We start from the raw sequence: 12,612 nt of genomic DNA, 5'->3' as shown, positions 1-12,612 counted from the left end.
GGCCCCACACCCATTTCCAGCTCAACAGTAGTAATTTATGTGTCATTCTCTGGCTTGAACGAATGGCCTCAGAACAACCATATTTTCTCCCACTGTCGTTCCAAAACGTCTAAAACCCTACCGCTGAGTTTTCATTTGTATGCTACCCTGAGTCTGACTGTCTGCATGCGTTTTTTTATTTTTTCATCTTATCTATAAGAGGCGCTCTTTGAAGCTAAATGGAGTTATCAAATAATGACGCACCCTGCTCACCTGTCTGGCGGGTTTCAATCCAGCCTTTGATTTAAATTACTGATAAAATTTCTGCTTCAGATCTCCAATGGAGCGGAGAGGCAAAACAATCCTGTAAAGTTGGTTGAATATTAATGGAGCATAAGAGCTTTCCTATACAAATCAACCAGGGAATAACAAGACAACAGGCTTCTCAACAGGGTGACGTGATATCTGCCTCCATTGACATCTCAATCCAACATCTCTGATATGTCATTTGGCAGCTTTTCTTTTATCAACATACAGCTACCATATTCTTGTTTATATAAATCATATTTGGTCATTTGATCTCTAACCCCTTTTTCTTAGTTGGGAAAGCTGATTCACTAACATAAAATCAGGGGTTGGAACCGGTTCAGGGAACAGAACAGAAAACCAGAAAATAACACAGTGTGTTCCGGAACAGAACTGTTATTTTAAAATCTTGAGAACCGGTTAATAACTATCTTTTTTGTTCCAAAAATATTCATACTGTCTAGAATATAATTCTGTAATTCAGTAAAGTTATGATGCTAGTAATAGCCTAAACACATTCCAATTCACAGCATATTATGATGGTGAGTGCTTCAAGCCATGCCCCCTCCTTGTCCAGCCCTTTCTCTTGCTCTCTCCCAACCTGTGAAATTGCAGTCGCATCTCGCACCTGCATTTATCTGACCAATTAAACATGTAAACAACTAGCTTACCTGTTCTATAGGAAGCTGCTCTATCTGTGCTAATTATTGGGGTAAATGTAACAACTATGTTGATTGTACAGGTTAAAAAAAGTAAACGAAAAGGAACTATTTGAACAGTTACTTTTTTGGGGGTTCGAACCGGTTCAGAACTTTATTATACTGGTCGGAACACTGGAACATAACGAAAAAGGTAGAGGTTCTGTTCAGAATGGAACGATTGGAAAATCAGTTCGGTTCCAACCCCTGCATAAAATTACTCACTGCTTCAAAATTACTATTTATGACAGAAATGTGAGTGTCTGATGAGCTTTACATTAACTGTAACATAATAGCACGTTAACTGTTGACCCTGCTGAGAGAGGGGTTATGGGAACTGGTCAAGTCAACCCAGTGGTGCATCTCTTCTGGATCACACCACGCTGAGGCATTCACCATGTGCACACGCATGACTTGTATGCAGCCTAGCAACCCTGAGTGAGTGTGTATATGTGTGTGTGTGTGTGTGTGTGTGTGTGTGTGTGTGTGTGTGTGTGCAACCTGGTGATGTGGCAGGAGCGCATGGCGTTAATATTCTGACCGGGTGTTGATTGAGTCCCCCTAAAGCCAGTGACGCACGTCACCCCTTGTTTGGCACCCGTCAGAGCATGGGGCATATTCAGGCTGGCAGAGCCATGTGTTAGATCTTCTCAGCGCCTCCCTCGCTGTCTCGGCTAGCCGGGCTGCCACTCTACCATTCCCTCCGGCAACACCACAGGTCCCCGGCTGGAGCAGGTTTAGTGCTAATGAAGTCAAATTAATTTTAATGGAGGCCTGTATAGGCTGTGTCTGTGGTGCCGGCAGGGTGGCTGTTTTAATGCCAGCTAGGCCAGTCTTCTGCTGTATATGGCCCTGGCTCCCAAACACACACACACACTAGCCTAGCGCTCTGCTATTTGTCAGAGCCAGAAACGGACATGCAAATCAGGTTAGATTACACCAATGAATCCATCGTGGGTGACTACTTACTGGAGGAGTGATAAAAGTAAAGTAGCATGGTGGGATGGACGGGGGAGAGAAACGTTCTGCCTAAAAGTTAAGGGAGAGGCCAGGTGCACCATATCATTAAAGGAGGCCCCCTGAAAAAGGAAAAGAGTTGGCAAATGAACATGAGTGGCCGGCATCGTTAGTAACTGCTTCCCTCTGCGCCTCTAAATCCCCTATAAAGTTTTATGTAGGCCTATTTGATACAATAATTATTTTTCCTTGTAATCTTTTAAGCCCTGCACCTTTTCCCTTGTCTGCTACAGATCAAAGGCAGCTGGTTTTGCGCAAAAGGTACTCAGTTGCTGGGTTTCTGCCTTAATTGAAGGCAGCTGGCCCTGTGTGTTTTGGTCCTGATCTTGGCGTTGCTCTCCAGGGTCTCTACTCTACTCCCTCTCTGCCCGCCAGCTCCCCAGATCACACACACATACACCCACGGAAAGTTCCCATCCAAAGCCAAAGTGACTTGGGGGGAGAGCAGGCTTGAGGTTTTGGCGTACACCACCCTCCACAGGCATCTGGGGTGTTTAGATTCAGTCAGAGACGTTCCAGTGGTTGGTGGAGAGAGAGAGAGAGAGAGAGAGAGAGAGAGAGAGAGAGAGAGAGAGAGAGAGAGAGAGAGAGAGAGAAGAGAGAGAGAGAGAGAGAGAGAGAGAGAGAGAGAGAGAGAGAAGAGAGAGAGAGAGAGAGAGAGAGAGAGAGAGAGAGAGAGAGAGAGAGAGAGAGTGAGAGAGAGAGAGAGAGAGAGAGAGAGAGAGAGAGAGCAAGAGACAGAAAGAGAGAGAGAGACAGAAAGAGAGAGATAGAGACAGCCTGCTCTTCTCTCCTCCTGGTTGATTGTCATCATCATCATTTGGGGAGTCTGGTAAGTCAGATCCTCCTCACAGGGCCACAGAGTCCATTAATGCCAACAACTCCGCTCTATTTTTATTTTCCCTATCAAACGTAAAGCAAAATATACGAGGCTCAATGTGCTGCTTGGCTGACTGCTCCCAACACTCCTTTCTGAGCACCACGGGTCCGGTTGGTCTAGTTTCCATTCATTTCTTCAGGGAAACATTATCCAAGATGGCACAGATTACTGACAACAATGGCAAATTCTATATTTGTCGCTGATTTTGTATGCCATTTGCAGGAAAGGAAAAATAAGTCATGTTGCATTATTGAAGTTTCTCTGGACAAGCCAACGACTGGGACATAGCTCAGTTATAGAGCTCCGAGCTCCTTACAACACATGGTCTGCCTTCTATGTTCTAGCCAAAAGAAATATGAAAGTAATTAGTGTCCACTGCTGTTCATTGAATAAAAAGGCACTTAGGGTGGAATTCCGACCCGAGTTAAGCATGCGTAAATGGAACTTAATTCCCTTTTTATGCAAAGAAATGAAGGTGTGGCGTAGGTGTGTCTACAGATATGCCATATTCTAACCTTGACTTAATACTCATAATTCCACCACCTTTACGCACGATGAAACAATGAATAAGGTTGAGCAACCTGTCGACTTTCTTTTAACCTATAGAAATAACACCATTCTCAGCCTCCCGATTGGCGCAGCGGTTCTAAGGCACTGCATCGCAGGGCTTGAGGCGTCACTACAGACCCGGGTTATAACCCAGGCTGTGTCACAGCCGGCCGTGAGACCGGGTTAGGGAGGAGGGTTTGGCCAGCCGGGATTTCATCTTGTCCCATTGCGCTCTAGCAACTCCTTGTGGCGGGCCGGGCGCCTGCAAGCTGACATTGGTGCGGCTGGGCTTCCGGGTTAAGCGAGCAGTGTGTCAGGAAGCAGTGCGGCTTGGCAAGGTCATGTTTCGGAGGACGCATGGCTCTCGACCTTCGCCTCTCCCGAGTCCGTAGGGGAGTTGCAGTGATGGGACAAGACTGTAAACTACCAATTGGGGAAAAAATATTTTAAAAATAACACCATTCTCCATGCACTGTAATATACAAATTGATAAGAGCTATTGATAAGAGCTAGGTAAATGAGTAAGCCGTTTGGATAAGGGGATTGTAAATATAAGTGAAAATTGTTTTAGATCTATTTTACCTCTCTGGAGACAAATGTGAAACCAGTCATCATATGGCAGCAAACTGAAGCATAGCAACATATCACCTTTTACACAGTGAAGTTTATGAAATGTTGGCCTTATAACTTGGGATAAAATTTGGAGACTCAAGCTATAGGCTTCTGTAGCCATGCGCAAATGACAGTTAGTGCCAAACCTACCAAGTTGACTTATGATTTCTAGACTTTTCATTGTATTTTTTACAATTTGTATCATGTTAAATCTTAGCCACTATCGGTAGCCACCGTCAGTTATACCCACATACATTTAGAACTGTCATTGAATTTAGTGTTAGTTTCCTTGCATTTTGCATTATTCCATTACATCGTTAGTTTACCTTTCTTTCCTCTGTCACGTTTGTGTGGTTGTTCCTGAGGATCACTAGCAATAGTACATCATATTAGGCTAATGTATTACAAGTTATGCAATAATTTGAATCCTTATGGAATGCAGACCATACGTAGCAGTTTAGACCTGGAGCCTGTCAACACAGTCCCATGATTAGTGAGGATTATTAGGGTAGGTTTATAGGACTACTGGTCAACCCCTATTGTACACTTTTCTCACCTTCCAATATTTAATGGATTGAACAATTGATTATGGTAACTTTTAGGATGAATCAAACCACTCTTTTTTATTCACCAATATATTTTGTGCGTAAATAAAATCTGTTGTCCCAGCAAGTGGGAGGGTTTTCAGTGGTTTAATTAAATGTATTTGAACGCGCGCAAGGGAACCACACCTGCAAAGCCCGTTATGCACCTATATAAGGAAAGTCTGAATACCAACTACTGAGAAGTGCGTAGGAAAGGCGTACATTTCCTAAGTAGGGCCCCTAGGCAATATGTTTAAGCAGGACCAGAAACACTAAAATCTAACTCACACCTAACAAATATACTTTTTTTTTTCTCTACCGAGAGGACATCTGCAACCAATATGGACTAAATCTTTATTTTATTACTGATGTGGAAAATATTTTATAGTACTTGGCTTGTTATTCAAACACAGGCCTTAAAAAAAACAATGGATGGGCTGCCATGATGGCTGCTTGGACTGGATAATGGAACTCAGTTTCGCAGTGTGTGTGAGGTTACCTGAGTTTGAAACACACATCTCCGTCAACACTACAAATTGAGAATATTTAAATTTTTGTATTAAATAAAACCTGCGTTGTTTGGTTTTAGAGGTGAACCAACTGTATCACTAGAAGATCGAACTGAGAGTTTTTTATAAAAAAATAAAAATAATTATTCGGTCTATTACAGTACAGGGCATTGGTTCTGAGATAGGAAATTGGTATTTGAAGAACCCCATCCAAAAGTGGAGCAGGTGAGGGTGGTGGACATGAGATCAAGTATGCAGCAAAACTTGAAGTTCATCATGGGGCGGCAGGTAGCTTAGTGGTTAAGAGCGTTGTACCAGTAACTGAAAGGTCGCTGGTTCTAATACCCGAGCCGACTAGGTGAAAAATCTGTCGATGTGCCCTTGAGCAAGGCACTTAACCCTAATTGCTCCTGTAAGTCGCTCTGGATAAGAGAATAATTTCCACAATGACTATGATCACAAGCTGTCTCTCTACTGCACCAGAGCACAGACACGTTGTTCTGATAAGGTTAGAAGTAGGGCCTACTCTGTCGTTGGGAAAGTGGAGAGAGTGCGCAGTGGTCTAAGGCACTGCATCGCAGTGCTAGCTGTGCCACTAGAGATCCTGGTTAGAATCCAGGCTCTGTCGTGGCCGGCCGTGTCCGGGAGACCCATGGGGCGGCGCACAATTGGCCCAGCGTCGTCCAGGGTAGGGGAGGGAATGGCCAGCAGGGATGTTTGTAGAGCATGGCGTTTGCAACGCCAGGGTTGTGGGTTCGATTCCCACGGGGGGCCAGTATGAAAAAAAAATATATATATATATAAAATGTATGCACTCACTAACTGTAAGTCGCTCTGGATAAGAGCGTCTGCTAAAAAAATAAATAAAAATATGATTTCCAAATAACAAATACCTGAATACCTGTTTTAACACCCTCTGCCAAAGTAAAGGATGGAGCTAAACAGAGAGCTCAACAGAGAGGTCAACAGAGCTAAACATAGAGCTCAACAGAAAGCTCAACAGAGGGATAAACTTAGCTGCTATACTATGATTTCACACCTTATGTATGCCATTTCACACTTTCCTATGCAGCCATGCAATGACAGTTGTTTTATCAATCACATGTTTCTGTTTACATTAATTATGTTCATGTCAATGTAACCTTTAGAAAGGAATCCAGTGTAGCTTATTCAGCCAATGGAATGGATGCCATAGCATGGTTAGTGACGCCATTGCTATGTTACTGTCACTGCTGTTACTGTGATATGTATTGCTAATGACATGAAGGCTTTGCTGATGTCAGTTGGCTGTGTTGGTACGCCTGGCCCTGCAGGGGTTTGAAGCAACCCTGTGTCATCACCCACCTTCTCAACACACCACAGGGTTGTATATGCTCAATTTGTGCTCCATCTACCCCCCACCCCCACCCCTCAAATTATACCCTGTCTGAAAGTGTTCATATTAGAAAATGTCAGACAATTAGCCAAATTGTCCTGGAAAGGTCTAAGCAGGTACACTTCAGTATTATGCAGAGCACTTACTCTTAAAACGATAAAATTAATCTCTAAATGAGCCACTTAGGAGACCTCGACTCAGATTCAAATTCAGTCAGAAAGAAGAAGAATGAACTGTGCTCTAAAATCACCACATAGTTGCGATGCACTAAATGTACAACATATGTATCTCTTGACAACCAGAAAAAACACACAGGCTTAATCTGGAGAAACTAGAGAAGAGAGAACATTGCAAACAGCCCAATATAAATGAAACAGAAGAGTGTTTCCAGACCAGTGTAATTGCTACAGGAGTAACATTATTTTTATTTTTTATTTTATTTCACCTTTATTTAACCAGGTAAGCCAGTTGAGAACAAGTTTTCATTTACAACTGCGACCTGGCCAAGATGCCAGCTGATGAAAACACAGCCTTTTCCAGCGGCAGACACGGCTCATCACAGAAAAAAAGAGAGAAAGGGGGAGAGAGAGAGAGAGAGAGAGAGAGAGAGAGAGAGAGAGAGAGAGAGAGAGAGAGAGAGAGAGAGAGAGAGAGAGAGAGAGAGAGAGAGAGAGAGAGAGAGAGAGAGAGAGAGAGAGAGAGAGAGAGAGAGAGAGAGAGAGAGAGAGAGAGAGAGAGAGAGAGAAGACAAAGGCAGAGAGGAGAGGAGAGACGAAAAATGACAACTCCATATTAAATCCTATGTTGCTGGTGTCAGTTATAATTTGGCGCTGCCTGTGGGGACTGGAATTAAACCAGTCAGCTCTGGTCTGATCTCATCGTCCTCCATTTTGAATCTGCTCAGAAGAATCCCGAGCTGGAGGGAATATTGCTGGCAAATTGGTTTTAAATTAAAGGTGGCAAGGCATTCTGCTTCCTCAGCTCTTTCCCAGGTGCACTTAATCTAATTTCATTAAGGAGATGAGGACGGATGATCACTTGTGTTGAAACATTAAGTCGGTTCATTTTTCCCCCGTAAAAAAACTATTAGGGCTGTCAGCACCCTGGTGGGTGGGCTGTTTGTTATTGAATATGAGGAGTCTGGGAGAGAACCTGGGCCTCACAGGGATTGTGGGATGGAAGGGAGGGGGGGGGGCGGGGCATGGATGAGGAATGGGCCAGAGGCATATACATTTTATATTCCTTTTTCTTTCCTGTTACATGAGAGAAAGAGGGGAGAAAGAGAGGGGAGAAAGAGAGGGGAGAAAGCAACACAGAGCCATTGATAGGAGCGAGAGAGAGAGAGAGAGAGAGAGAGAGAGAGTGAGAGAGAGAGAGAGAGAGAGAGAGCGAGCAAGATTGACAACAATATGACAAAATTCCCTAAGAGAGGGAAAAGAGATAATAAAACTGAAAGAGAGAGCGAAAGAGAGGGATAGAGAGAGTAAGAGAGAGGAAGAAGGGGGTGAACTGTGGGTGATGTAACACCGTGTTCTGTATTTCCATAGAAACGGCGCTCCGTATGTAGGTGCATGCTACCTTTAGAAAACGCACTCCCCAGATACATCACCTAGGAGGACACTACCTGATGAGTCATTACTGATAAGCTCTCAGAATCGCTCCGTCTTTGTGATACGCCATTCATTCCCCACGCCGGGAGATAAGGGAGGGAGGAATTAATGTGTCAATCAAGTCAGAGCTTTGCTGTCCTGTCAAGCGAGTATTGAAACCATTAAAGAGCTGTTGCAGAAATGTGGTAATGGTCCCCTGGGAGGGAGGAGGGAGGGAGAGGGAGACAGATTCAGTTACTGCTGAATGCCTGCCTGCCTGCCAAATAGAACCAAATGGAATTAGACGATCTGTGTGTCCACACTGGGTGAACGAGCATGAGACCATAGCTGCAGAGCCATGACAGGGCAGGCCAGCCACTGTGTTAGCTAAGACTGGTAAAGAGAAGTAGCAAATTAGAGGCTAAAGCTAGCGTTCCAGACATGGAGAGGAGATGAGAGACAGAAAGCCATGGTTGTATTTTAATAATAATAATAATATGCCATTTAGCAGACGCTTTTATCCAAAGCGACTTACAGTCATGCGTGCATACATTTATTTTTATTTTTTTGTGTATGGGTGGTCCCGGGGATCGAACCCACTACCTTGGCGTTACAAGCGCCGTGCTCTACCAGCTGAGCTACAGAGGGCAGAAGCTAAAGAACACAGAGGAAATTGGAGGAGCAGCAGCGCAGACAGGTGAGCTCAGCAGAATAGCAATAGGATGACACTTAGGGCAGTTCTTGAAAATGGAGACAAACTTCCTATTTTTTATCTTCCTCTTGAATGAAAGAAAATGACCATCTTCACTTCAAGTAGCTTAAACCCAGAGATGAGAGATTTTGGCTCATAGACAAATTGTGGGTGGAGGGGGCGTGGGAAGGTAACCATTCACCCCTCACAGGTTCTTCCAGTTTTCAGAACAAGATATGCTAGTGCTCAAGTAGTAGTCTGTTTAAGATACGCTATAATCAATGCTAATACCAGTTTGTTTGAATCATTTGACACAATGTCCAAATAGATACATGGAATAGCAATTTATTTGAAACATGTATGGTGTTATAAAATGGGTTACTTCATAAGAACAGGAATTTCATAATTTAGTCTAATTTTAGTTGGAAAAGCTGTCCTGTGGTGTTAGATATGCAATAACTTAAGATAGCAACATATGCTGAATTTTTCTTTTTTTTAAACCCTCAACCTCATTATAAAGTTGTGTAGAATTGGCCCTTTTGGTTCAGTTTAGTTCAGTTGAGTTACTGAATCATTGCCTTTATAGAAAACAGCAGTGACATTGAGGAACAGATTTTAGTGTGAAACAGGCTAATGAGTAACATGCTTTGTATGAACCGCTTGGCTTTCATAAATAATGTTTAATCAATAGAGTCACAGAGACTCATTTGACCATGATATAATGTAATGGGCAATTCATTTCATATAAGACGCCTGTGACAGTACAGCAGGGTTTGTTTACACACAGGCCCCTCTGTTGTGGAGGCAGTTATTCAAGCATGCGGTTAGCCCTCTTCATGAACATTGCATTTAGCCAGGATTCACACGCACGCACAAGCACACGCACACGCACACACACACACACACACACACACACACACACACACACACACACACACACACACACACACACACACAAACAAACAAACAAACACACACACATACACACACACACAGCTATAATCGTTGCTTTAGTAGTTGAAACAACAGACTCCATAACAGAGAAATCATCTTAATCGTCTGAGCTTTGCTTCAGGCCACATCAGTCTTGGGGTTATTCAGGGTCAAGGCTACTATTTCTGACTTTGAATACTTCTCATTGTCAAACATCATGTTCAGATAATGGAGGAAAATCACACATTTCTTTAAATGGGGCAAGCACAGCCAGGCAGGTGAATCTACATAAACATCCCTACTGACAACATAGGACTCAAGTAGAGGTTACCTAGCAATCTCAAGAAAACCCACACTGAATACATTTGGAATACATCTGCAGTCTTATCTGCTGTGTGTTTGAATATGATGGTTTTACGAAGTGTCCATATCTAGCCAGGCTGGCCTGCGGTAACATACACCAGCCTGGCTCCCAGACAGTTGTATTCAAATAGAGTAAGTGTAACTGATTGCACCCAACGGACACACCTGCAAGCAATATTGTAATTGATGTAATCTGTTAAATCCTGACAATGTGGGCATTCAGGTGGCTGCTGGTCTGAAGTGAAAGAAAGCAGCCATTGTTTTGCTGCGAGCAAGAGGAGCTGGCAGCACCTGTTACAGTTAACATGACGCAAATTAAACAGCACAGTTATTCTAAGCCAATTACAAATGACAGTGTTTGTTTTCCCCTCATGAAAACCATTTTTACACTGGTGATTTTACTCCACTGATGGCTTGTCAAGATGGATTTTTTCCACCTCTCTGTGACTCCCATCATGCAATTTTCTCTGGATGATTTAGCCACTCTGTCTTCCTGATGAAGGTAATAGTCCTCTCCATTTCCTGGATCTATAAGTGGTCAGTTTACTACGGCTGAGGGCCCTTACCCAAACACAGACTTTCTTTTTTAGCTCATGTAATGAACATGAAAGACATGGTGCCCTTTCAGAGAGTAGTACTTTAGGAATTCACTACGGCCTCGTTGTGATGCGCGTCAGCGCTGTCTGGTTTCTATGGACGGTGGCAAATTCTTCACAGGCCCCATGGACAGATGGCCTGGGTTAACCACCGCCAGTCAAACCCAAGTTTGCTGCACTCATATGAACCAACCACACCCCATTCCCTATGCTTTCACAAAATACAAAAAAACTGATTCTGATGGATTAGCCTTAATGGAGAGAGAGAGAGAGGGAGAGAGAGAGAGAGACAAAGGCAGAGAGAGAGAGAGAGAGACAAAGGCAGAGAGAGAGATAAAGGCGAGAGAGAGAGAGAGAGAGAGAGAGAGAGAGAGAGAGAGAGAGAGAGAGAGAGAGAGAGAGAGAGAGAGAGAGAGAGAGAGAGAGAGAGAGAGAGAAGACAAAGGCAGAGAGAGAGATTTACCTGAGGATACGGAGTGGGGATATTATGTCTGTAGAGTAGTTCCTCCCCCCTCCCCCTTCTTCCCCCTCCTCCCCCATAGTGATGCCAGGGAGCTGTATGGAAACTGACAGGCCCTGAAAACCCCCTTCCTGTCATGTCAAACTGACTGGCGAGAGAGAGGCTCCCCTTCTCTTCCCTGACTCACTCACTCACTCACTCACTTTCTGTTTCAATGAAGAGATAAAAGCCTATTGACTTGCCAAAGCTACAGTTAATGCAAATGATGCTAGGGTGAGCAGAGCCGCAGACATTTCCACAGAACTGGGAGCTAAGCTTACAGGAGATTAGACATGCTATCTCATTCATTTACCAGGGGGTAATTGCTCAACTGCGGGGGAATTAAGATGTGTGAGGCTCCCATTGGTGGTTCATGGTGGAATGGCTGGCGGTTCTGGTGCTGGTGGCAGCCATAGATGAACGAGCCAGCCACCCTATAAGACTTAGATAAACAAGTGTTCAGTTGTGAAATTGGTATTATTACAAATACTCTATAGACACTCGCCAATGGCTGTCAAACAGACTGACAGATGATTTATAACTGATGGCAACTTGGAAATGTAACAACATAAAGACTGTGATACATGTTGCAATGCTATCACTAGTATATTAGGGACAGCAGTAGGTTATTTTCATGCATGAAATTCATTTGAATATGATGTTCAAACCTACATAAAAGTGTGATATATGCGATTTATGATCTATATTCTAACAGCAGGTGCTTCTCTGCATCACATTGTTGTTGTAATGTATGTAAAATTTGATACATGTTGTGCACAGGCTGAGGGTATCATTAACAGGTTTAAGGAGTTGCCAATTAAAATACGCTACATTCTCTTACACCTATAAAAATAGTGTAATCATTTGTGTTGTGAAAATCTAACAGTGCAAATATATACCTTACTGAGCTGTGTTCCTTGTCAGTTTCTTTCTTACTCTTCCTCATCTAGTAGTCTGTTATTACTCCTCCTCCTCCTCCTCCCTTTAACCGAAGGCTGTTTCTTCTTCTTCAGTCAGGAACCCAACATTTGTTATTCACAACTCCTCATGTACACTTCATGTGGTGGGGAAAATAAACAGAAAAAAGTCTTACCTTGTCATCAACGTCACTCTCACTGTCACACTGCAAGGGAAGAGAAAGGGAAACATAAGGAATTATTAATTGTATCCCCCCCACTCCCCCACCACCAACAACAACCTCATAATCAGTGCCTATGTTCTTTTTATGTGACTTCTTGTTCAGTGACAGCTTTCAACACAAACGAGGGAAGATTAAGGGAAAGAAAGTGTCGCGTTTGAGAGCGGTTTCAAGGTTTAAAAGCAGTACACAATACAATACAATAACGCTACTCTGGAGTTTTCTGTGCAAATACAATGGTTTTACAAAAGGTTGAAAACAAACATAAGAATAGTGAGCTGTGTTGTAGAGTGA

General features: G+C 43.3%; 1 pseudogene across 1 annotated transcript in view; it reads right to left on the bottom strand.

Moving 5' to 3' along the window:
* LOC311145205 (autism susceptibility gene 2 protein-like) overlaps nt 1-12,301 on the bottom strand; it is a 119,411-nt pseudogene extending 107,110 nt beyond the window's left edge. Inside the window, exon 1 of the transcript XR_014615577.1 lies at nt 12,274-12,301. The product of XR_014615577.1 is annotated as an autism susceptibility gene 2 protein-like (transcript). The remainder of the gene's footprint in view (nt 1-12,273) is intronic.
* Nucleotides 12,302-12,612: the final 311 nt, after the last annotated feature.

Source organism: Coregonus lavaretus, assembly GCF_964263955.1.
Source record: "Coregonus lavaretus genome assembly, chromosome: 17".
In the NCBI taxonomy this organism is placed as follows: Eukaryota; Metazoa; Chordata; class Actinopteri; order Salmoniformes; family Salmonidae; genus Coregonus; species Coregonus lavaretus.
Note: the sequence above shows the minus strand (reverse complement) of the source record. Positions and strands in the feature narration are given on the sequence as shown.